Genomic DNA, 25,192 nt, shown 5'->3' with positions numbered 1-25,192 from the left:
CGATTTTAGTCTTTTTGTATGAACAGTATCAAAATAATTGTTCAATTTCTTTGATAATTTATACGGCAGAATACATTTTGTCGTGTCAGCTAGTTATTATATTATGTTGTTAAAAGGTACCTTATTGGGTCATGCTTGAAACGTTTTAACTTTACGCTTAAACGTGAAACTACTAGACTAGACTAGATTTTACGCTTAAAAATTTAATTATGATCGTAATAATACATATTTTTCCCTTTATTCATTTGAAAACTCTCCACAGGTCTCATTTAAACCGAACGGCATGGAAGTGTAGTTAAATAAAGTTGCAAACTTTTTGAATTTACGTTCCCGTTGGCGTTTTTCTGTTACAATGTTGTCAATCAGTCACCGCCAGTCCACGCATTTCCTCTTCCGCGTTTCTCCTTACTTTGCTGATTTGATTGAAAACTTCCTTTTGCGCACCTGAGACCAGGGTCTTATATAGGTGCCTCCGTATAACGTGGAAATCGTTTTGCTTGTAAATTTTATAATGTTTACGTCGTTTTGTGAAACTTGCACCTTGTTACTGTAGAAAATACATTTTTCACTCCTCATGCTCGTAAACTTCGTATTTATGCTGGATCTAGGTGACATAAAATGACTTTTTATGCTTTAGTGCATACAGTAAAATCTTCGTCTAAGTCCAAGGCCATCAGGTTTCAACAGCCACAATCAAAAAAAGCTTCATGTATTATTAAATAATTTTTAATTTATATTAAACTAAAAATCAATCAAAATAAGGTACCTAGTAAGTGAATAATCATTTCTATATTGAGCAGAGTGTAAAACTCGATCATTAAACCCATTTTCCCCTAGACGTGTCTACTTATACACCCTCGACGTACCGGCTCGGGTGGCTATATGAACGACTCGGGTAAAATAGCTCGTTTTATGCTCTTGTTGTACAATCTCTACAATGACATGCCACAGACTCTATACCGTATAAACCAGCACTAACACCATGTAGCCAAAAATGTTACATCACTGGCTTGTGTTAAATTACTTCATATTCTAAAAGCCTTTCAACTAAAACATATTTTATTTATACTACAGCGGTTAACGACTCAAAATACCTTCAGGGGCTTGGTACAGAAAGTTAAGTATGGGTTAAAATTGTAGGATTAAATTTTATTCGTCCCCCATTGGGGTACGGAGGCTGCGATTGGTCCCACGACGATCCAAGTTTTAGGTTAACTGCTGGCTGTCTGACAATTCTCAGGGAAATTAGGTCGCGTGTCATGTGATATGGGTACGGAGGGATTTGATTTGGATTGCTTAAGATAATTACGAATATAAGCGAATATAAGCGAGCGGTTTCGATAGTTTTTTGACGCTCAAAATGAATACTTACGTTAAATACTTACGTTGTCGCTCAAAATGAATACTTATCCCCCGGTTTCACCATCCATTGCTTAAATTTATCCGTCAAATAAAATTAATCAATGGGTGGTGAAACAGGCCCTAGTTTTGAAACTTTTTTAACCTTGACGCGAAAATAGGGGTTTTTAATTTTAATTCCATTTACTAAAGCATAATTTTAAGTCTTTACTAATAAAATATGAGTGTAATTAGTAAATTACATTATTATTCAAGTATGAATAAAAAAAAATATTACAAGTTTGACGCCAATGTTTGTCCTGTCTGTCAGTGGCATCGCGGCTCTAAATGGATGGACCTATTCCGATGCGGTTTTTTTATGTGAAAGCGAGTTTCTTTGCGGTTCTTAGCTATGTTTTATTAAAATCGGTTCAGCCGTTTTTAAGATACTTACTTATTAAATTCGTAAAATTCGTGTCTAGATTCCTGTCCAGCAGTGGTGTAGGGGTTATAGCACGCAGCACGGATTGCTGAGGACCTGGGTTCGATTCCCTGTGCTGATCTCTTTTACTGGTTTTCCTGTGCATCCATGTCTCAGTTTGTATTTTTAATAGTTTTGTCAAAATAGATGCTCAAGAGTTCAATTGGTTTTTTTAAATTACAAATCAGATTTACAGTTTTATCTAAAAGCACAAATTTTTAGTATATTTCCCTCTCTAATCCCATTAAAAAAAGATCACGTCGTTAATGTAATTCTGTCAACTGATTTTTTATTGGCTTTGTCAAAACACACTCGGAGGAGTACAATTGAATTGTTTTGTGCACTGAGAACAAGTTAAATAACAAATCAGCTTTATGACTTGTTTTTCTGCATAATCTGAAAGCATAAGTTTTTACTATATTTTCCTCTCTCGTCCCGTTCAAAAAAGATGACGTCATTAATGTAATTCCGCAGACGTCGCACGTCGCGCGGTTCGTAAACTTTTATAGTTTCCCGTTTAAACTTTTATGAAATAATCAAGGCCGGATACTTTGTAATAATTTTTATGTACCAAGTTTGGAAGGATTTCATAGTAATGTTATGACAAAACTTGATTCCCGGAGGTGTCTGTGACCTTCGCTTAAGTATGTGTTAAAAGCAGTAAATAAGTCTTTTTAGGGTTTCTAGGGCGCCAACGTGAGCTTAACACTAAGGATTTCTGTTCTAGCCGTCTGCCAAGTCAGATTTCCACTTGGCTAGTTTTTTTTGCATTTTATCTAAATTTTCAAACATCAAAAATAGTCTTTTCACTTCTCATGCTCGTAAAGTTTGTATTTATGCTAGATCTAGGCGACATAAAATTACTTTTATGCTCTAGTGCATAAAATAAAATCTTCGTCTAAGACCAAGGCAAGGCAGGTGTAAACAGCCACAAACAAAGAAGTTTGTACATATTTTTTTAATAATTTTTAATTTATACAAAACTAAAAATCAACCAAATCGATCGAAATAGGTCAATAAAATTTAAAATTTTATGATTATATATACTAATGCATGAACAATAAAAGGTACATAGTAAGTGAACAATTGTTTCCACTGTTGCTATTTCATTTCCTCGCCATCGAAGTGAAAAGTAGAGTGTAGAACTCAAGCATTAAACCCATTTTCCCCTCGACGACATGTCTATCCTTCCTCGCCGGCTTGGGTGGCTATATGAACGTCTCGGGTGAAATAAAAAAAAAACACATTAAATATGTACAAAGTGAAAACTAAACCGAACCAGTTACATTAATCTACATTAAAAGACTAAACTCTATAACAATATTCCTAAAAATAACACGTCAAAACAAATTCGCCTGCTGAAGAGTAAAAGGCAGAACAAGGGCTTGTTACAAAGCAAATTTTAATTTTTATATCCGACCGCAGTTCGTAAACACTCGTTACCTAAATTGTGTTTGTTTTATTCCGTTGCGGAGCGGAGTTTCGTTCCTTTATTTTTTTAGGTACGGTACACCTTCGGAGCGTCGGTGTCTTGACTGTAATTTGTTTTTTCTAGTTAAAGTAAATAGTTTAGAGAGCATCCTTATATCGTACATTTCATTTGATGAGTTAAAATCGTTTTAATTTACAGTAATATCAAGAAAAAATAATCGTAATCTATAAGTTCAGGTTCTTGAATAACATTATCCGGGCCTCGCTCTTTTATTTCAGCAATGACACATGGAAAAATAAAATAAAACGCATAAAAAAACAGTTTAATGCATGATCGTCGTTAGATAAACTAGATAGGTATACCTTATTCCTAAAAATGCATAATATACCTAAGAATAAGTTGTTTATGTAGTATGCAAAGGTAAAAGTAAGACATAAAGACGAACTAATGGTAACTATGATAAGTAACATACTTAGGCCTAAGTAGGCGTTTGTGAATGGTGATTGGTTTATGTACTAACCCATTTTCCATCTCTTGTTGCAAATTTAACGTTACATTTTGATTGTAATTTCAAAAGTACTATAGTTAATAGGGCAGCAGATTTATATACTTAAATTGAATACGAAAGTTTCCCAACTTTCGTAATCATAAGCTATTTATGCACCGGGCGACAGTAAATGAAGCGCCGAGGCAGGAAGCCTATTGTTCACCTTTTGGAAACTTCAACACTTACCAAAAACTTGAGAGCGACTATTAAACTTTTCGCGGAGTCGTGTCCCGGTAAACTTTTTAATAAATTCATCCATCCAAAGCCAACGACATTACGTTCAGGCTTCGAGCGACAAAAGAGACGCCATTTGAAAGCCATTCCTTCATCTATCAGAGTGACACGCAATCAAACAATACAATAAAACTTCTCTTCCGAAAAATACTTCAATATAATTCTCCATTTAAATTCAGGGAGGGTGGGGCGGGTTGTGACGAGTTCCGCGCTAACAAAGGTACCGCCTTGGAGGTAATAACCGTTGAGGTGCTTACGGTGTTGTACGTTTGTGAAAAAAGGTTCGAATAACAGGAGCATCGGAAGCTTCGAAGTAGCATTTGTTTCCCCCCTTAATCTTTTCCCTGGGAAAAGTTTGTCAATTGTTTTTTTGCCGGCGATTAGTTATGCACAGTGTATCGCCAATATCGTATTGACGGCAAACGACGTGTTGTGAGAATTCCGATTAAATGGTAAGATTGTGCCGGCGAGGGGAAGGTGCCTTGGCTGTGTACGGGCACGAAACGGCACGATTTCCTCAAAACATATGGAACGAAGCTTATTGCCGAAACTCTGAATTGCAAATATTTGGAAATAAAAGTATACCTATTTACTCATCAACGTTTGCGGGCAGTATATTACTGAGCTTGTAATTCCTGCTGGGAATTCATCTGATAATACTTGATTTAACCATTTTATTTTTTCATCTCATGGATCATACTCCAAGGGGTGAGATAACAATCTTTACGATCATTTTCCAGTAGGTAGCTAAGCTAAGTATCTAAATTTTCGTCAATCATTCATCTATTTTGTTAAAGACTCACTACACTAATCACTTTTGTTCCTAAAAAACGTCCTTACTACGACAGCCTCTTTTGTAACGCCAAAAAGTGTTTTAGCTTATATTGGCATTTTCACGCGTCCCATCGACGCAATGTCCGTGCTCTCAATCCCATGAAATCTTAGCCGTATTTCTTGTACAGAAAGTTCATTTCCGTTTGAAATTGCAGTAAGTGCTAGTGATGTCAATTTTTTATACACTTGCCATCGTGAGTTGGTTATGATATTACAACCAATATTATATCCTTGACAAGTTCGTATGTAATGTACCTTACACTATGAAGCCTCTGTTGTTCTTATGAAGTTTTGTTTTCATAAGTGCGGCAACAGCACACTTATCAAGATATTAATAGCAAACTTGTCAATATGCCATCAAGTATTGACATTATAATATTTCGAAAATACAAACTGAGACATGGATGCACAGAAAAACCAGAAAAAGAGACCAGCGTTGGGAATCGAATCCAGGTCCGTGCTGTGTGCCCTACACCACCGCTGGACAGGAGTCTAGACACAAATTTCTCCTATGCAAACATATCTCAGGTTGCTTTTTTCCTACTACGCTACTTGTATTTTCGATATGGTTTTCACGGGATGACCGTAAAAGTAACTTTGGAGTTGAAATAAAAAAAACAAAAAAATAAAAAAAACAATCATCAAAATAGTTTTACGTTTTACTACTTATTTAGTTATTGTAAGCGAAAAAATACATGATTAGATTATAGTGATTGAATCCCATTATAATTTATCATTTTTAACTGTATTTGACGCTAAAATTGTACTGGGATGGCTATGTCAAGATTGAGTAGTTAAGTACTTTTCAAGTAATTCACATTTTTACAGCTATTTAGCTTACTGTTTCCTTGACTGTTACTCTTTTGGAGAAGTTCAGAATCAGTTAGATAACTGGCTGTGGAGACAGCAATTTGGAGTTTCTTTGCACTGTAGAATGTGGAATACAAGAATTCGCCAAAAAACAAAGCAGAGCAAAGTGAAAAAATATTGATGCAATCAAGTTTAACAAGGTGGTACATAAATACAAAACAATTAAAATGGAACAACTATTTTTTGCTCAATCTCAATACTTGCTTACGCGTTTAATTACAGATTTCAAAATCCGAATTTGCTGATTTGTTGAAGATGAATGTTTCCTTGTAATTGACATCAAGTGAGATAGAGGTCAATCCAAGTCAGTTTTATGTAAAATAAAAAATAACAGAACACTATAACTTTCACAAAAAATACTTACAGGCTTTTCTGATAGTATAAAATTCCGTTTGACTTTTACCACAATACAATTTAAATAAAGAAGTAAAAGTGACGCACTACGTTCATAGAATCTATCGATGTCGATAGTCGAGGCACACCAACACTAGTAAGTGCACGAATCAGAGGTAAGTGAAATACGTCACCGAGCAGACGCGGGGCGCAGATGTGTGTTATCGTTATCGTTACAGTTCAGAACTCGTAACGGTTATTGAACTCATCATGGCCGTCGTTACGTTGATCGCCTCTATGACTTATTCCGCTTTTAGCGGGAACGCTTGGACGCTGAGTTCAAGTGTCAATGTAGCGCTGACATGAATGTATATTAGACATTTTCTGTTAAAGTTTCATTATTAAAAAAGTTTTTTTTTGCTAACTTTACTTTTTGTTGGCTGTACTTACTTTGTCATCTAACTTATGTACCTATACTAAATTTCCACAATAAACTTGCAGAATTTGACCCTACAAAAACAATAATAACAACAAACCGAGCAAGTTAATTAAAAGCTTGCAATTTTAAAGAATGGATGCCGAAGTAAAACCTGATTGCGAACTTAAATTTCGAAATTAAACTATATTGAGCTTAAATGTAGAAGTTAAAGAGAAAATTAAAAGTAAAATAAAAACATTATTAAAAAAATCTACTAATTACCGTAAAAAGAATAAAAATAACATTTATGTAATTCAAATCCATCAATCAATTGATACTGTTATTTCGCGAGAAAAATTTAAAGTAAGAAGAATAAATCGGGAATATACGCGTAGAGTCTAAAATTAAGAAGAGCCAAGTGGAACGGAATGCCTCCCTTGACGAATAAGTGACGCATTATAAGCATATACATGAACGAGAAAATAGCTTGATCTAGTAGAGCCAAGATAAACAACACTAACTACCTTCTTTGTCACAGATTTCAGCAAAATAAATTGATTGTATATACATAGTCCCCCACATCGGTTTCGATGACGACGACCCTGACTAGGTATATTTATTGTGTAAAATTTTATAAAAATGTATAAGAACAAAGAAAAAGCTTATTTTCCAGCTTGCGTTCTAATATGGCTCGCTAGACCGAACTTGGTTTTGAAACCAAACGGTTGGCAAACGAGCAAGTGGGTCTCCTGATGGTAAGAGATCACCACCGCCCATAGACACCTGCAACACCAGGGGGATTGCAGATGCGTTGCCAACCTAGAGGCCTAAGATGGGATACCTCAAGTGCCAGTAATTTCACCGGCTGTCTTGCTCTCCACGCCGAAACACAACAGTGCAAGCACTGCTGCTTCACGGCAGGATTAGCGAGCAAGATGGTGGTAGCAATCCGGGCGGACCTTGCACAAGGTCCTACCACCTGCAAATGTATAATAGAGCTGGGTGTATAATAGAGTTGGCCTTGTGAATTGTATGTATACGTATAAGAGGGCTTGGGCCTGTCTTAAAATTTGTATGCACATGGTGTTAAAAAAATACTGTACTATCATTTTAACCCACATTAAGGATGCAGATACGTTAAGAATACGACAAAAATGGAAAAACATCGAAATTCGAAATATGAAAAATGTTTTGCATAGAGATTAAGTATTCCTTTAACTCAGTAAAAAACATAATTATTTTTCGAATCAAAATGTTTTTCTTCTTGTATTTTATTTAGTATTAAGAAGTCTTAGGGGCTGTTTCAGCATCCATTGATTAGTCTTAACTGACGGTTAAATGTGATGCCGTCTCCGTCTATTCGAACAAAACAAATAGAGACTGCATCACATTTAACCGTCAGTTAAGACTAATCAATGGATGGTGAAACAGCCCCTATATGTGGGTTAAATTATAGTACAGGATTAAATTTTACTAGTTTTACCTTGCAATTTTGCTTTCATCGAAAAATAAAAAATCCATTTGAATTTCTATCAGTCCTTTCCTAATGAATACACATCTTTAATTAATTTATCTGCCAAATTTCAAGTCTCTAGTTTTTTTCTTTTGGACATGCGTTGCTTGTTAGTCGTAGAATTATGTTACGCCTTTTTAACCAACTTAAAAAGACAAGGTAATCATTCCGTTGAATTTTTAGAAAATAAGTAACGTGTTTACAAACTTACTTTTAACTTTTGCTTTTATGTTGATTAGTATTTATTTTCAAGTTTCTGGTTGATATGTGGTTTGATTATGAAACATAAAATAACTTTACATTCATAAACTTTCGTCAACAAAAACATTTAAAAAAAACAACACACATCAGCAACACTACATCAGCATGTACCTTATACATATAATTTATGGCTTTATTAAATAAATAAATAATAAACAATAAAACTACACAGTTTTCCGGCAGTAGTTGAGTTCATTACACATTTATTAGAGAAACTTTGCCATTACATCGCGGCGACTTGGTAGACTCGGAGACGCTATCCTGTCTGCTAACTTGCAAGTTTTTCATAAGTTGGCTACTATTCTTTTCAGAGGCTCTGACAAGCACTTGTTTATTAACACCCCCCAATGCCAGCAAAAGCTGAAAGGAAACGAGTTGCCTTTTAAAAAGTTCGCAGAGTATAAAAACTAACTGAGGCTTTTTAAATTGGGGAGGCTGATTTACTGATTTCAACTATGACTATAAAATGACGACTTTATATTTTAATGGGAACACAAATGGTTCGATTATTTTTAAAGTATTGAGCATTGTAGGAGTTGTCTAAATAAATACTTTAGTTAAAATACTAAATAATTTCCCCAATCCCCTTGGATATTAAGAAACTCTCCATCAGCGTAAAGGTTAGGTTAAGTTAGTGCGCGCATGGTCTTTACTTTATAACAAAGTCACAAACTAAAACATCAGGACGGTTTTATATAACAAAAAAATAGTATAGAGATAACGGATCTCAGGAATAACTACTACCATAAATGTTAATTAAACCTTCGAATAGTGACTGTTACCAAGGCCGTGGCTTATTTGCTCTTCTGTGCAACATTATGTCTAGAGAACAATTCATGAAAAACATACCTCAATGAAGCCGACTTCGATGTATGACGCTCGCTAAGGTCCGTAAAGCCGCAATAGCCCGCACCGCCACTTCACTAGCTAGTTTTAAGACGTATAAAGTTTACACACAAAATTATTTACAATGTCTATAATCACAATTAATATTTAATTTTAATTTACAAAACCGACCACAACCGCACCAATACATGTCTGCCGAGAGAGTTTTTTTTTGAAGTCTGCCTGACTGCCGCCTATTTTACGATCGAAGGCGCGCGGCAAAAGACTTGCGCCAATCAGCCACCGACAGCAAAGAGGATGCAAATCAAAAAATTGTTCGCCATCCAAAATACTTGCACAATAAATTACATAGGCGCCTTTTTTATCCCGATCAGAGTTCTTGATGTAGAATCTCAAAATATTATTTAAACAAAAAAATGCACGGGAGTTCTACACGCAACGTAAACGAGTAATAATAAATAATAATAATAAATATATATCATGAGACACTGTACACAAATTGACCCAGTCCCCAAACTAAGCAAAGCTTGTACTGTGGATACTAGGCCACGGATAAACATACTTATATAGATAAATACATACTTAAATACACATTAAACATTCAAGACCAGAATTATGTGAATTTTCACAGGAATTTCAGATCAATTACCAGAACTAATAGTTCACGCGTGCGAAGTAATTATGTATCCTACTAATATTATGAATAAATTTCGAATTCTTATATTTTTAGTATTTACACTACTCCATTACGCAAAAACGGCTCAACAGATATTGATTAAATTTGACGAGCTGATATTTTACTACATAGAATGAGATTAGCACATTCGATATTTTCAGGATTCCAGGATAGCGTCAGACGAATTATCCGCAGACGAAGACACTGGCACAGCTAGTAAAATTTAAACCTTAACAGAATAACGACCTATGCGTCGAACGAGCGTGGCCGATGATTAAACTTTAAAATTTCAACAGATTATTGTTTTAAAGCCCCCAGCAGCGGAAAAGTTGAGGTATTCGAATAAAAGCCTCGAGCCGGAACGAAATTTCAGGCTTAGGAAATCTCATGGGACTCCTGTTATTCTCTCCCCCTCAAAATAAGGGTAGTTTGCGGGGTGGAAATGGAAAATTGAGAATTTATCCCGTAAAGACGTGTTTTTCAGATTTTACCCCAGAAGTATTCCCGAAATTGCGAATTAGAATTCGTGAATAACAAACATTGTCTTCGTTTGTTTATTTCAAAAAAATAAAAGCCACTAGGTTAGGTTTTACGTTTTTTTTTAAAATATGTCAAACGATAACGTTTACAGAGAGTCCAAGAATTGTGACCATCATGACATGTTTGTAAAGCAACAGTGACTTCAGTACTTTGTTACCACCAACCGACATCAGGTATCAAGAACAATGTCACAAATCCGGATAAAAATTGGCGTTATTTAGTCCGAAAAATAACAGTACTTAAAAGGTATTGCACTTAGCAATAAATATTTTCATTAGCTTAGAGTAGCCCATCTCACGATATATCATTGACCGATTGCCCGTTATTCTAGCTCCTATAAAATACAAAATCAGAAGTAAATAATAGTTATTTTTCGCAATAATAACAGAATCCTGGCGCAGACATATCTTGTCTCGCGGGAGACGCTGCAATTAGCCCCGTACCTACTGAAGATGGCAAAGCCGATTATCTGATGTACCTAGTCATCGATTTGCTCTTTGTTTCTGAGGGAGTTTGTACCTGAGCTAGAAGAGTTTGTTATAATTTTAGATGCGGCTATTTTGTCGTAATATGACTGTGTTTAGTTGCGATAGTGCAAATCTGCTTAACTACTCGTAGCATTGGTTAATTCCGCATATCTGACAAATTAAGTCAATTTCTAATTTATACTCCAAAAATTCGTTGACATAAAAATAAAACAAATACTACCTATACAGTTACCTGCACCAATATCGGACACAAGAAAGTGTGTCTAAATCTGTCAATATAGTATCTACTTACATAAATACAACCAAAAAGAAAAATTTGAAAATCTTAATTCTTTATGTCGTCTGTAAGAGTATATGTCAGTAATCATGTCAAATTACCCCACACTGTGTAAATGTTGCTTCGGAGATTGGCTCTGCTAACACTGGGTATTCTATACATACGCAAAAATTTGTACGGAACCCTCGATCCACGACTCACACTCCACCGTTTTTTTTATTTAGTCAAAATTAAGCCAGTATACATTATAGTATTATAGTATTATTATTTATAGTAGGGCACGATTGGATGCATTCTTGATGCCCATTGGTCGACTGCAACGATGCAGTAAGCAGCTTAGGAAAATGAACTTGTAAGAGATAGTTCTGGTGTCCCACACGTACTTATAGTAATTAGAATTAGATTTGTTGTTGGAATTTTAACAGAATAAAGTTTTTTTACAAGCATTTATTTAACTTGCAATGTAGCATGTATTTAGTTATGTATGTGCGGGTCAAATCTTGTAAGTTAAATTTGAAGCACTTCAGTTCTCGCATTGACTTGAAATTTGGCATACTTATGTAAATCTGGAATAATCTGATAGTGACATCCTGGTGGTTCAGCTACGATCGTATCCGCAGAACGGAACTCTCAAGGGGTAATGGCATGGTCTTCAAATTTGGTACGGGAGTGTAGTTTGTATGACAATCGCATTCCTACCTACAGTCACCAAAGCTGTCAAAAGTCAAAAGTGAACGCCATGACTAAAGAAATTCAGACATCAGCATTTGCTGAGTGGCATCCGTTTTGATGTTCTGTTAACTAGTTATATTTCAGATTAAGAGTTCATGTACCTACATACTTTTTTATATTATATAAATTTATTTTTCATATTCTATTCTATTATGTTTAAAAGGTATAGTCAGCAAAAAAAGGTTGTATTAAAAATGTAATTTTTAGCAAAAAAATATTATACAAAACAGCAGAATGTATAAGAGACGCACAATCTTGATGCCAACTTGCCGACTGCAATGGACGCACAAAGCGGCTTAAGAATATGGACTTGCAATAGATACTTCTCGTGTGCCGCACACTTATAGTAATTGGCATTAAGTTAAATATGTTGGCCTTTGTAGGGGTGGATTTCGTATTTATTTTGAACGTGTTTGAACACTCTAGTCGTGGTAGCGTAGATGTTTCACTGGTTTCTGAAGCAGAGGACCTTGGGTTCGAGCTTGAGCTCGCATCTCTGGATTTATGTGTTTTGGGATTAGCTTTTCGGTGAACAAACACATCGTAAGTAAACTTACGTAAACCGTCAGGTACTTTATTAGTTTATGTGAAGTTTCCAATATCTACACTGGACGCGCGTGGGAACTACAGCCTAAGCTGTGTCATTTTGAGAGGAGACTTTTGCCCAGCAATAATAATACATAGGCCGAAAATAATATTAACCTACTTAAAACAACTATTTGGACGAAAGGCACCAAGAGAACCAACATTTTTGACACAATCGTATGGTAAGCCATTCTTGCAAAAATGCCCTGATACCTTTTTAAAATTTCCGACATTTCTTGAGAAATGCAACTCTTGGAACTTCGACGAAAATTTCACATTAATCTTAAAATACGGAGCAAGTTTTAAGAATACAGTTGTTACGTGATTAAATGGACTTGCCCTAGTTCGCTGGCCGAGTTTTAATGCTGACGCTTAAGTTTTTTACACGAATTTTGGCTAAAAGCTGACACGCACTGGCAAGTAAGCAGAGCGAGACAAAATGGCCAAGCTACATTCATGTTTTTAAAAATAATGTAAAACGAACTAAAAAGCATTTACATTTATTGGTTTAGTATCTAGCGGAGAATCGAAGATGGTAAAAAATTGTTGTAGCAAACTCTTTGCAATTTATACCTTTTTAGGGTTCTGTACACGAAGAGTGGCAAACAAAGCCCTATTGCTGTTACTTACTTGTAAGTCTGTCCGTCCGTCGCTATATGCTTACGATTTAATCGTTGGAGTTAGTCTTAAATTTTTAACAGCATAAACATTTTGTTGACCCAGCCAACCAAAGCCGTACAAATTGTTGTTGCTGTTGTTTTTTGTCAATAAAGAATATTTGTATTGTATTGTATTGTTAGGTACCTGTAAATTTGTACGGAACCCTCAGTGCGCGAGTACAACTCGCTATCTGTTCTGTTTAGTCTGTCTGTGTGTTTCGTCTGTGTTAGTGAAGAATAAATTAATTTTACGGCATTAAAATCATTATTGATTCTGCATTTTTGTACATTTTGTAATTTTGTAATTTTTCATTGATAGTTCTTGAGCGTCAATACAATCCGGATAGCTCGGACCAAATATAGAGTAAAGACGAACTTACAAACAAACTATGCCAAGCAAACTAGTTAAGTGTCCACAAATTTTTCTCAGCGTCACATCATTTTTCGTTATCGTCTGTATTGTGTATTAAGGCTGGTGTGCATTGTTATAAAATTACAAACATCAGACTTCCAGTCTGAAGCATCAACCGCAAAAGGGCTCTCAAAACGATATTAATAAAAACAATATTGTGTGTTCAAATCCATTTGAAGAGGCGTGCTGAATATCAATGTTCGATATATTTCACGGGCGGACCGTGGAGTACCAAGTACTTATGGCCGGAGTTGACAATGAAAAAGTTATTTTTTTATTTCGGATAATAATGGTCCACATGGATTAATAAAAGCTATATAAAATGTCATGAAAAAACGATCAGTTGTGTACGTGTTTTGTAATGTGTGACAGTTTTGTTTTCGTACCTCTACAGGTACGAAACTAAAACTGTTACATAAACATGTCTAGTTATGTAGGCAGGTTTGTAAAAAGAAAGCTATGGTTGCCTAATGGTTTGACCGATGGGTTTTCAAATAAAGACTTTTACGACGGGCTCGAATAGCTTACGACAAAGAAGCGTAAAGCTTTTCAAACTATTATAGACAGTGCTGCTAATTCTCAGATTAATTCCATTGCGACCCTCAAGGGAAAACATGGGCGTATCCTACACCTATCTAAATCCATCACGGACACGTTTGTAGACTGGAGAAGATATAGTTTGTTAAAGCATATCAAATAAAAAGGCGTCTAAATTTGTGTTTTACTCATGAAAAGGGACGGAAAAAATGTACCCCAAAAGTAACTCCCGTTATAAGCGCTTCGCACCGCGGAAGGGGAAAACCGTATCTACAATGGCAAAATGACAGCCTTTGCGCTCAAGCCTCTCAGGTGCACCGTACCTTTTTATTATTTACACCGCATTTTCAACGAGTGTTTGCTTTGAGTTTTACTTTGATTTCGAAAAAGTGGCGAGATGTAAACGTGTGATCTGAATACAGAGCCGTTGAGGGACGTTACAGCCTGTTTTATGGCAAGTGCTTGCTATACAGCTTTTGTGGAGGGCAGGGTATGAGATAGCTTGTTTGTTTTAGGTGCTTGTAAAAACTTATTAGTATGTTCCCTGGAAATTTGTGTTTGGGAATAGTGCGGTGTAATGGTCGGTGCTTACAGGTATTACTAGGAATTAATGGAGCTGTTAAGTTCGCTACGAAAGCTACGGCGTAGACTGCTACGTGCGTCGTAGCTTAAATACGTAGCGATCGTTCATTATGAAATATTTTTATAGGTTGCGATATGTCCGGGGCTATTATTTGTGCTGACTGACAGCATGTCAAAAATAGGTCAAAATTGGTTTAGGTTTAGAGAATGGATGTCATATAGCCGTTATTATAAAAAGCTGTGACTGCACAACGCCCACAGTAATTAATAAGTAAGTACCTATGATATTATTGCTGGATACAATGCTAAAAGAATTTCCGTTCAAATTCCTTATCCTGCTAGGCAAAATTTACAAAGTAGATAAAATATTTCCGAAAAGTTAAGAAAAAATTCCTTATTTCGAGCATCATACTCGTATATGTAGGGTACATCACTAATACTGTCACAATAGCTCAACGCTTATCCTCTCACTCAAATAATTCAAATAAGTATTAAATTCTCAAATAATTGAACTGGAATTCATATTTCAAAATGGTGTAGTTATTTACAAATCGCTCGAACATAAGTTGGCACCGAACATGATGTTGGATTCCGAATGAATAGGCCCCGTAAGAGAGCATTAACTCAACTCCGCGCAAAGTTCGGAAACGCGCTCCAACGCCCCGCAATTATTACCAAAGATTAATAAAAAGAAAGGGTAATATATAGTCCAAGCCTAGATCACGACGACGTAGACAAAATTAATTTTTATTCATGTCGTTGTCGAAATCGACCAATCACGTTAGGTACATTGTCATAACAGGATGTAGTTCAATTTAAATGAATAGTTGAATGATATCTCTGCTTCGTTCCACTCTAATGCTTGAATAATAACAGGTATTCATCATCATCATCCCAGCCTATATACCTCCCACTGCTGGGCACAGGCCTCCTCTCAGAACAAGAGGGCTTGGGCCATAGTTCCCACGCGGGCCCAGTGCGGATTGGGAACAGTGTGGAACAGGTATTCAATTAAAAAAAAAATCTTTTGACATTTTACCTAAGCAAGGTCGGTAAAGTGTGTACACAAAATTATAATGTGTTACTTGTCATCATATTTTATTATTCCAAACTGGGTAATAAAATACGAGTAGTCAAAAAAAAAATATTTAAATTATAAATTAAGCAAAGTAAAGTATGCTGGATTGAGGTTGACAAGACACAGTTTGCGTTTTTTTGCTTACCATCATATGCAGCGACGGATACCCTGATAGTAATTACAAAACAGTAGGTGCCCACTCTCCCTGTTTTCCCACACTACTGTCTTGGTAAACTAGGTAGTTGGCCTGATCCTACCTTATGATCGTGAGGTGACCCGTTTAATATTTTTTCTTATTAATGTTATTATCTAGGCATACTGGGATAAACAATTTTGTTTAGTAGCTTAGCTTACTGAGACCTATTTAAGTGGATGGCATCATGGCAAGGTAATGTAACGAAGCTAGCGTGGGAATTATTTTCGATTGTGTGGTATTATCGACAACATTATAAAATACAAAAAGCGTCTTCAAAAAGGGTCTGAATACTGTCGCTTCTGGCTCTCAAGTTCTTTGTCTGAAAACCAACTCTCGGATCTCGCTTGGTACCTACGTTGTTCATTTGTCACTGAAATTACAAAAAGCTTGCGGCTCCCGCTGTTGCGTTGTGAGATAATGAATTTAATTTCATCAACGTTCCGTTATTCACAATTAAATGGCGCGCAATTAATTTTGAAATCGTCATTACGACTAAGTGAGATTGCTAAGTAGGGCGCAGTAGCAATACGTGTTGGGAAATGTGTTGCTTACATGCGGAGCTTTGATTTGAATCGTGGTATACTTATCTTCATGGATATCATGAATGAAGACGTATAGTCTGTCAAAAAAGAGACGAAATTAAAAAGTGGCAACACTGTAGTGTCATCCCTTTCAAACCCTGTCAAACCAAAAAGGGAGGACACTACAGTGTTGCCACTTTTTAATTTCTTCTCTTTTTTGACAGACTATACTTGTGTTTTTTGTTTCACATTTATATGGAATTGAAGAACAAAAACAATATCAGGGTCTGCAATGCCGTCTGAGTCACCTTCATGCACAACTTTTAACATTCTCAAATATTCATTCATAATTTTGATTCTGATACGAAGAACGAGTAAAAACCTTTCTCGTTTATTTTCAATGTTCATTAGATCAGCTTAAATACGAAATGCACCAAGAACAAATTACTTTAGTGTATCCACTAGACTCAATGTGTGTGTAAAAATAAACTCCAATTCAATAGAATCTGACAATCCTGTAGACACTTCCAGCCTACTAATATAAACACCGGGCTGCCTAAGGCTTTGTGATGTGACTATTATTCTTTTTTGATTCCTTTTAGATGATAATTGCAACAACAGGGACATATATAATCAAGTGTGCCCACGATAGGGTGTCTTAAATATGTAGAAAATTGACAGATTCTATTGAATTGTACTTTATATCTTATTGTTTTTTTTGCCAGAATCTTCTGAAAAGAGGTTTTTTCGAACCGGAGATAGAGTTTTTGACATATATAAGTGCTTGTTTATAAGCCTAAATTGAATAAATACATTGTCATTTTTGCTTTGACTTCGTGCGTATGATCAGATTGTCGACTTAAATTCTCAATCGCTTTTGTTTATAAGAGTTTATCAAGAACGACGCCTCACGATTTCCTCGTCACAGCATTTATTTCAATAATATCAACAAAACAAATCTTAATTGCTCTGGAACAAAGTCATTTAGCCAAATTACCCATATTTACTTTTTTCCGACATTATCAGGTGAACCGGATGGAATCTGCGACTCAGGGGAATTGCCCCAAAGTTATCTATTTCCTATTAGAAAAAGGAATAAATTTTATTGCAGACATTTTGAGACAAAAGGGCAGCGCAGGAAAAGTTTATGCGATTAATTCTCTCGATAAAATTACACGGTTGAAATCTTGTAACTACCTTGGAGGGCACTGCACGAACCTGATATCAGTTAGATACCAGAGGCTTGAAAAGGGATAGAAAAGATTAAGTTTAATCTTATAAAAATAAAAAAGATTTTACATTACTTTACGGCAGTAAATGAGTCCCTTACACGCGGGCATAAAGTGATAAAATGAAGTGTGAATTATTTGCAATCTACCTGGATTCAAACTCCTTTGAAACTTCTACGAGTATACTCGTGATATATCACTGACAAAGAGTAAATTAATGAAGTGAAATTTTTATTTTTTTATTGTAATTTATTTAAGTTTCCATAATGAGTTAAAAATCTACGAGTATTGCTACTTGTTGCGAATTTGTTTCAGTTTGATCTAAGAGTTACCCATGGAACCCTATACCGTTAACCACCGTACAGTACACCGCACCGTACCGTTAACCGTGGTAACGTATATTTAAATAAATGTCCATAATAAAACAAAGTTTTTCATTCTTTTAGCTCATACTCTAACATAAGTAGATACATTTCCATAATCTAATTATCTTCTCATGACTACGGCCGCTGCAATGTGGTTGAAACGTCTAGGTAACTGCAGCAATTATATATTAAGTTCTTTGTGTGGTATTAGCTACAAGTGAAAATCGCGACAGTTTAAATTGTTATAAGTTAAAAATTTGTCATTTCTAAGTCTTAAATAAGTTCACGGGAAGCGCACAGGAGCCGAGCCATCCCGCGGGACCCGGCCTTTTTACGGTCTTCTTTCAAGGCAACACCGCTTTAATGCCCGTTAAGGAGCGTTTTATCTTTAGTTTGTCTTCCAAGGAAGGGTTCATTTGGTTCGTGACACACTTTGGATAGCGGAAAAAGATAAACCAATTCCGCTTTTTATCAAGTTTTTCCGCTTATCGGGATTGAGAAGACGTTCCAGTGAATGCTGGTTTGATTAGGGTACGCAAAGGTCGTATCGAGGGGGGCGATCAAAAAATGTTCATATAACTCAAGCGAACATCAAGGTTTATAGAGAATTCCGGAGCGGTATTTCCAAGTTTGATTTTGTGAGATGTTATCTGGAATTTAAATTTAAGCGTTTTTGTTTATTGTACATACAACGCTTTAGCGAAACGAATTCTTTACATTAAATTTAGGATTTCTGTGGAATATGACGCTTTTTTGTTGCTCTAGGCTATATTTTGTTATTCAAAGAATAATTACCACATAATAAAAAAACCGGCCAAGTGCGAGAGACACGCGCACTGAGGGTTCCATATAAATAATAGCTTTCTAATAATAGCTTTTTATACTATTCAATGTTATTTTTTTATTCTTTCCATCTAATGTATTTTTATGTGTACCTATCGAATATGCGTAAACAAATATTTCTCTCTCTCTCTCTCTCTCTCTCTCTCTCTCTCTCTCTTTCTATGAAATTTCAGTGTTAGCAGAGTCCTAGTCCTAAGCCAAAATAGACACGCATAGTGAGGGACCTTATTTACATTATATAGCTTCAATATTAGTTACCAAGTTATATTGTATCATAAATTTTACGGCGGTACCCTAAAACATTATTATAAGGGAAGCAATCACAGAACATCGTCAGATAGAAGTGGGGAGTCGGCGCCAGAGCTACGTAACTATAACTATGCTGTCTGACCATAAACGAATAATTCTGTTTTATTCAGTTCATATGGCGTTTGTATTAGCAATGATGGAGACATGCTGAGCCCAATATTAAGCAGCGATTGTGCGGGAATTTGATTGAGTCGGTTCAAGGATATAAATACACGTGGAGGTTTAATAAGGTTGTTATCTTATTATTGAAATATAAGTCAACATGGATTATTACTCTGTTTTGGTAGTCAAAGGATCTTTATTCAATTAAGGCTATAAAAACACTTATGAACGTCAAAACATCTACCAGCGGCTCGAAAACACATCTTTATATTTCTCAAAACAAATTTACAATGCTATTTAATGACTTACATCAGAAGTACCTAACTATTTTATTTTATATAGTAACACGCTGTTTGAAGCCGGTATCGCCAATACAATTTTATGTTTTCATAAGAATGGATTTGAATTTTCTGTTTGATTAATGATATTTATTGAAATATCGAGTGAAGCTCGGTCGCCTAGATATAAATTTACTAGATTAAAATGCCAGTACCTATATTTTTAATTATATCTCAAGACTGGTATTATTAGCTTTGTAGGTTTTGTTTCTTTGTACATTTCAGTCGGAAGTAAAGCGAACAGACAGCAAAAGAAACTCGTAATGAGAAAATGAGGATTGGATTTGCTTTGTCAGGTCCAGCCCGGGAACTAGGGAGCAAATATATCTCGTACGGAACGTTAAACAGTACTTTCAAGATATAATAGAACAAACAAATTCAAATATGTACATTAATTGACTATATTTCATTCTTATAACACATGTAAATGCAAATGCTTAAAAAAGCTTGGAAGGTTTCTATATTATGTATTGTATATCTGTGTTTTATGTACTGCTTACTATGTGTGTTGATGTTCAATAAATAGTCATTGTATTTTATTGTAGTTTGCTTGCATTTTCATAGGCTTGGCTGTTTATGAAATAAGAGATTTAAAAAAAAATAAGTACATGGACCATCAGACTTGCCTAAAGTATAAATTTTCTACAAAATGTTTTATTAGATGTGTTTGACGTACCTACATGAGCATGACATTAATTTTTTCCAGCAAATCGCAGTAAAATGAGTTTTTTAGGATGCCATACCTCACAGAGAATAAACAAAAGCCTTTATGGGATCACACGTGTGTCTGTCTGACCGTCCGTCTGTCACAACCAATTTGTTCTGAAACTAATGAACCAATTTTATTGAATTAAAATTACAAATAAGTGAATCGATGATCCAGACAGACATTTTACGTAAATAGTTGAATTTAAAACACAGTTGGGTAAATATGAACATTAGAAAATGAAAAAAAAAAACCGCATAAATTGCAGGATCACTTATAAGAACAGGCACAGTTATAAAAAATATAATTATTAAAATAATTTACCGTATTTTTTTCTGGTTGATTTATCTGTTTTTGTGTTTATTTCACTCAATAATAGAATATTTATAAGTATCAATGTACAACAGTACCACCAGTAGCAAACGACTTGTTTTTGTTAACTTTAGTCAGAAATAAATTCACGTACGGCCGGCGGAACAAAAACCGCCAGAAAATCGCGTATCGAAAATTAAATCTCGATTGCATACAAATATTTGTTATTTATGCAAATAACGATAATACATGGGATTGCACGTCATTGTTATTGTTTTTACGAACTCCGACTCGAAAATTAATGTTAGAATTCGACGATATTTTGTTGCTAAATCGAATCCGAGCGTTGTAATTAGCATATTGCATAAATCAACGTCTGAAAGGGCACGTGAATAAACAAGTTCGTGTTAGAGGTTTGATCAATTGAAAATTTCAACGGGTAGGTATTGCTCGTTTTGCATAAAGGAAAGTATCAGTTTGCTATTGCAATTAAACACTTGGATGCGTTTGAGTTCAATGAATTATGTATACACTGAGATAAAAAATCCCTACATTCAGTTTTTTTTATTACCTACTACAATTTTTTTTAATTCTATTATTATTTGTGATTATTTGGTATTGCTATTATAATGTGATTGATTTAAATTTACAGTGCTTTGGTATGAACTGTAATCAATTTTCATTGGTTAATAAATATATAAAACTACAAAATTGCTTGAAATTGTAATACTTATTAATCTAGATCTAAGAATTCCAGGTATATTTTGTAAAACATTATGAATGTCATCTACTGTTTCAAGTGATTCATTTATCCGTAACTTTGGGCTCTGTAAACTAAACTACTAAATTGTAGTATATGCTGAATAAATGCTGAAGATTTGCTTTAGATTACTGAATGATAATAGTCATTCAAATGTAAATACTCAATCAATTTTTGTCGTATGTTCTGGTACGGCCCTATCCTAGTTGATAAAAAGCTGCAAGAGATCCCTTATAGGGATAAGCTCGCCTCTGCACTTCACTCTGTGTAGGTACTTATCTATATTTTTATTTTTTGTGTGCAATACATAGATATACGTAATAGAACATATCCGGATGACCAAACGGTTATTATCCCCCTTCCCCTCAAGTGTCGGGTTAGTCATCGCCTAATGATGTTTCATAAATTAGACTAAAAACTATTGATCAATGCCCAAGTAGGTACTACTCTTCCCCCTGAACGGATACCCGTAGCGTAGCTCTTAGGCTTTTAAGCACACCTGATAATGTACCTACATTATGTATCCCACATATTTTAATGTAATAATGTACAAAATATTAACAAAATATTTGGGCCTGTGTGGAAGAAGAGAAAGGTGGGATTTTGTTTTAATAATCTAAAAATAAATAAATGAACAAAACCAAATTATATAAATAAGTAATATAATGTATATTATGCAATGCATGAAAAATAAAAGGTACCTAGTAAATTTATTTCCACTGTTGCTGTTTAATTTCCTCGCAGTCACAGTGAAAAGCAGAGTGTATAAATTGTTGATTAAACTCATACAACCCTGGATTTAACTATCAATCCTCGCCTGTGGCTAGGGTGGTTGGTAAAATAGCGCGTTTCATGCACTTGTTGTACAATCTACTATTATGTTTTTGTTTAGCCCAATTTCGAGTAGTCGCGTGCATAAATCACGTATCATAAGAGGTTTTTGGCCAGCGGTAGTCATGCTTGGCTGCTCACTCAGGGTCGGAATGGGCCGGAAAGGTCCTGATGGCTCCCCATAAGACACGAGCTAGTGACTGGAAGTCGCAAGAGCTGGATTTAGCCCGTACGGGCCTCCCAACCGACCTACCGCCTGGATTGCGGCTAGCCTTGCAAGCTGGGCCCGGCTGGTACGTGCCACTTCAACTGCATATATGGCAAATCCGACGCTGTAGTCATCTTGCACATGGCAGCATTGTGCAACTATGTTCTTTAATCATCAGTCCACTATTTAAGGTATTACACATTTACAGTCGTAAATCGAAACTATTAATTTGAACTGAAGTCCACTGAAGTTACTGGAAAATGGGAAAGTTGAAGAAATCGACATAATAAGTATAGTAGGTATTTTAAAGTTTCCTTTTTATAACAGTGATAATGCCCTTGTACCTACAGTTCCCCTAAAAATACTAAAAGCCTACCTATTAATTATCTATTACCGAGTCAAAACGCTGTGTCACAGGGAGGGTTCCATTGTCACCAGGTCGTTTTGCAGAATAGCCGATAATGGAACCAATTAAAATGTATGGCGGCTTAACTGCAGCTCTGCAGTGAAATTAATTTATAGCCCGGCAAAATAGCCCCAATTTTCCGCCTTACGCGCTTGTAATGGTAGTGTTTAGGTCCTTTGATATATATTTTACCCATATGTATTATGTATACCAAATGTAATGTAACGTACTTTAGGCGATCAGATTGTATTTTATTATACTAATATTTTTTTAACCGTCTACAATACGGTCTATATTGGGATTATATTTATCCACATACTTAATAGCAATTTACGTACATAATAAAAACATTACAAATACAATAATAGACTGAAATTTAAAATTAACTAAACTTTGCCCACCTTTAGGAAGGAACTTAGTTAAAATTTGTTTTTTTCCATTGTGACACGAAAGTTATCCATACAAATGTGTGATTAATTTTCGTATTACAATCGAAAAAGTTAATAGTAATTCTAACTACCTACTTCGTCGAGATTTTCTGCAACTGGCTCGACCCTAGGATTTAGTAGATATTTAGTTATTTTTTTACTGGAGTGAATTGAATTTACTGGAGTGAATGAAATTTATTTAACTAAATCATCAACATAAATTACACCGTGCTCGCTCTCAATTGGGTTGTATAAAGAATATCCGTACAACATTTAATTTCCCTAGACATAGCGGTTCATATTGCGACATTTCGCAAGTACACCTATTTAAATTCTATTATGAGAAATACATTATAAAGAAACTTATGTGCTACCCAACTTTCATTCAGATCCTTTCATTTCAGCAGACGTTTTATTTTACTTTAGCCATTTGCAAATAATAAAAATAATAATAAATATCATGGGACACTTGACACCAATTGACCTAGTCCCGAACTAAGCAAAGCTTGTACTATGGATACTAGACAATGGATAAACATACTTATATAGATAATTACATTCTTAAATACATATTGAACATCCAAGACCCGAGAATAAACATTCGTATTATTGATACAAATATCTGCCCCGGCCGGGAATCGAACCCGGAACCTCCAGCTTCGTAGTCAGGTTCTCTAACCACTTGGCTATCCGGTCGTCAAATGTGCCTTGTTTTAACAATTTAAGGTTTTAAAAACATATTTTCTCTAAATTTATCGCTAAATCATTACAAAACAATCCATTCAGTAGTACCAGTTTTATTTAAACTAGCTGAAAAAAATTAAGCCTCGCTTTAGTGTTGACTTTAGTTTATTTATATCAAAACATTAATTGAAAAAGCTGTCAAGCTTAAACCAAGTTTAACGACGAAACCTTCGGGCTTCATCACAATCTTTAGGTACGACTCATGAATAAATAATTTCCCGCAAATTCAGAACGCTTTTTAAATAAAAACCCCGATGTCAACGTTTAATTGCCTTCAATCGGCGTCTAAACCACGTGTTCCGTTTAATTATGTAAACAAACGAAAATCACCTTCGCCTTGGAGGGTGGCTATTATTGTCACTTGCCACCATCGCCACCATCGCCATCGGTAATTAAAGCAATTGTGAAATACGTCCGGGCCGTATGGTAATTTTCCTCGGCCCATATCAATTTATTGTCACCCTAAAACATCCAATTTATCCCTTCACACCTCCCCACCTCCCAATTAGTGGTTGCGTCAATATGCCTTAATGTCTTTATTGCCTTTACGTGGAAGCGCTTAAGCATCCGGAGTTCGTGTAGTTTATTTTATTTCTCGGCAATATCGCCACTTAATATCCCACTAATATTATAACGCGAAAATTTGTAATTTTGTTTTACTGATTCAGTATTTGACAGGTCACAATTATGTCGCACTTAGATGGAATCGCAGACTTTTTTTCCTAAATTTAATTTCGAAATTAACTTTTAACGTAAATATCACCCTACTAATATTTTTGCCTATGAGTTTACAACCTCTTTCAAATTATTAGTTGTCACTGTCAGTCGTGAATATTGACATAAACCTGAATTTCCTGTAGTATAAAATTCAGTTCAATAATCGATGTAGGATGACCATGTATCAGTATTTAGTTATGGGTTTAATAAGATAATTGATTAATCAACGAGCTATTGCTTCAGACTTCTTTTTTTATTCTACTGACTTTGCCTTTTAACTCAATTTCAGGTTATTAATATTTTCAACTCCTGATCACCGATTATAATCGTCGTGTATTTAGACTTTTATGACATTGTCATGTTATGTATTATTATATTGTAGGCAGTGATTTCAAGTTTTATTTTTATGAATGATAGATGAAAACTATATATAATCATTAAAGTTAAATGTTTATAACGTAAGGGCATAATTATTCAACCGACTTCAAAGTAGGAGTAGGTTCC

The sequence above is a fragment of the Choristoneura fumiferana genome, chromosome 2, assembly GCF_025370935.1.
Source record: "Choristoneura fumiferana chromosome 2, NRCan_CFum_1, whole genome shotgun sequence".
In the NCBI taxonomy this organism is placed as follows: domain Eukaryota; kingdom Metazoa; phylum Arthropoda; class Insecta; order Lepidoptera; family Tortricidae; genus Choristoneura; species Choristoneura fumiferana.
This window is presented reverse-complemented; position numbering follows the sequence as displayed.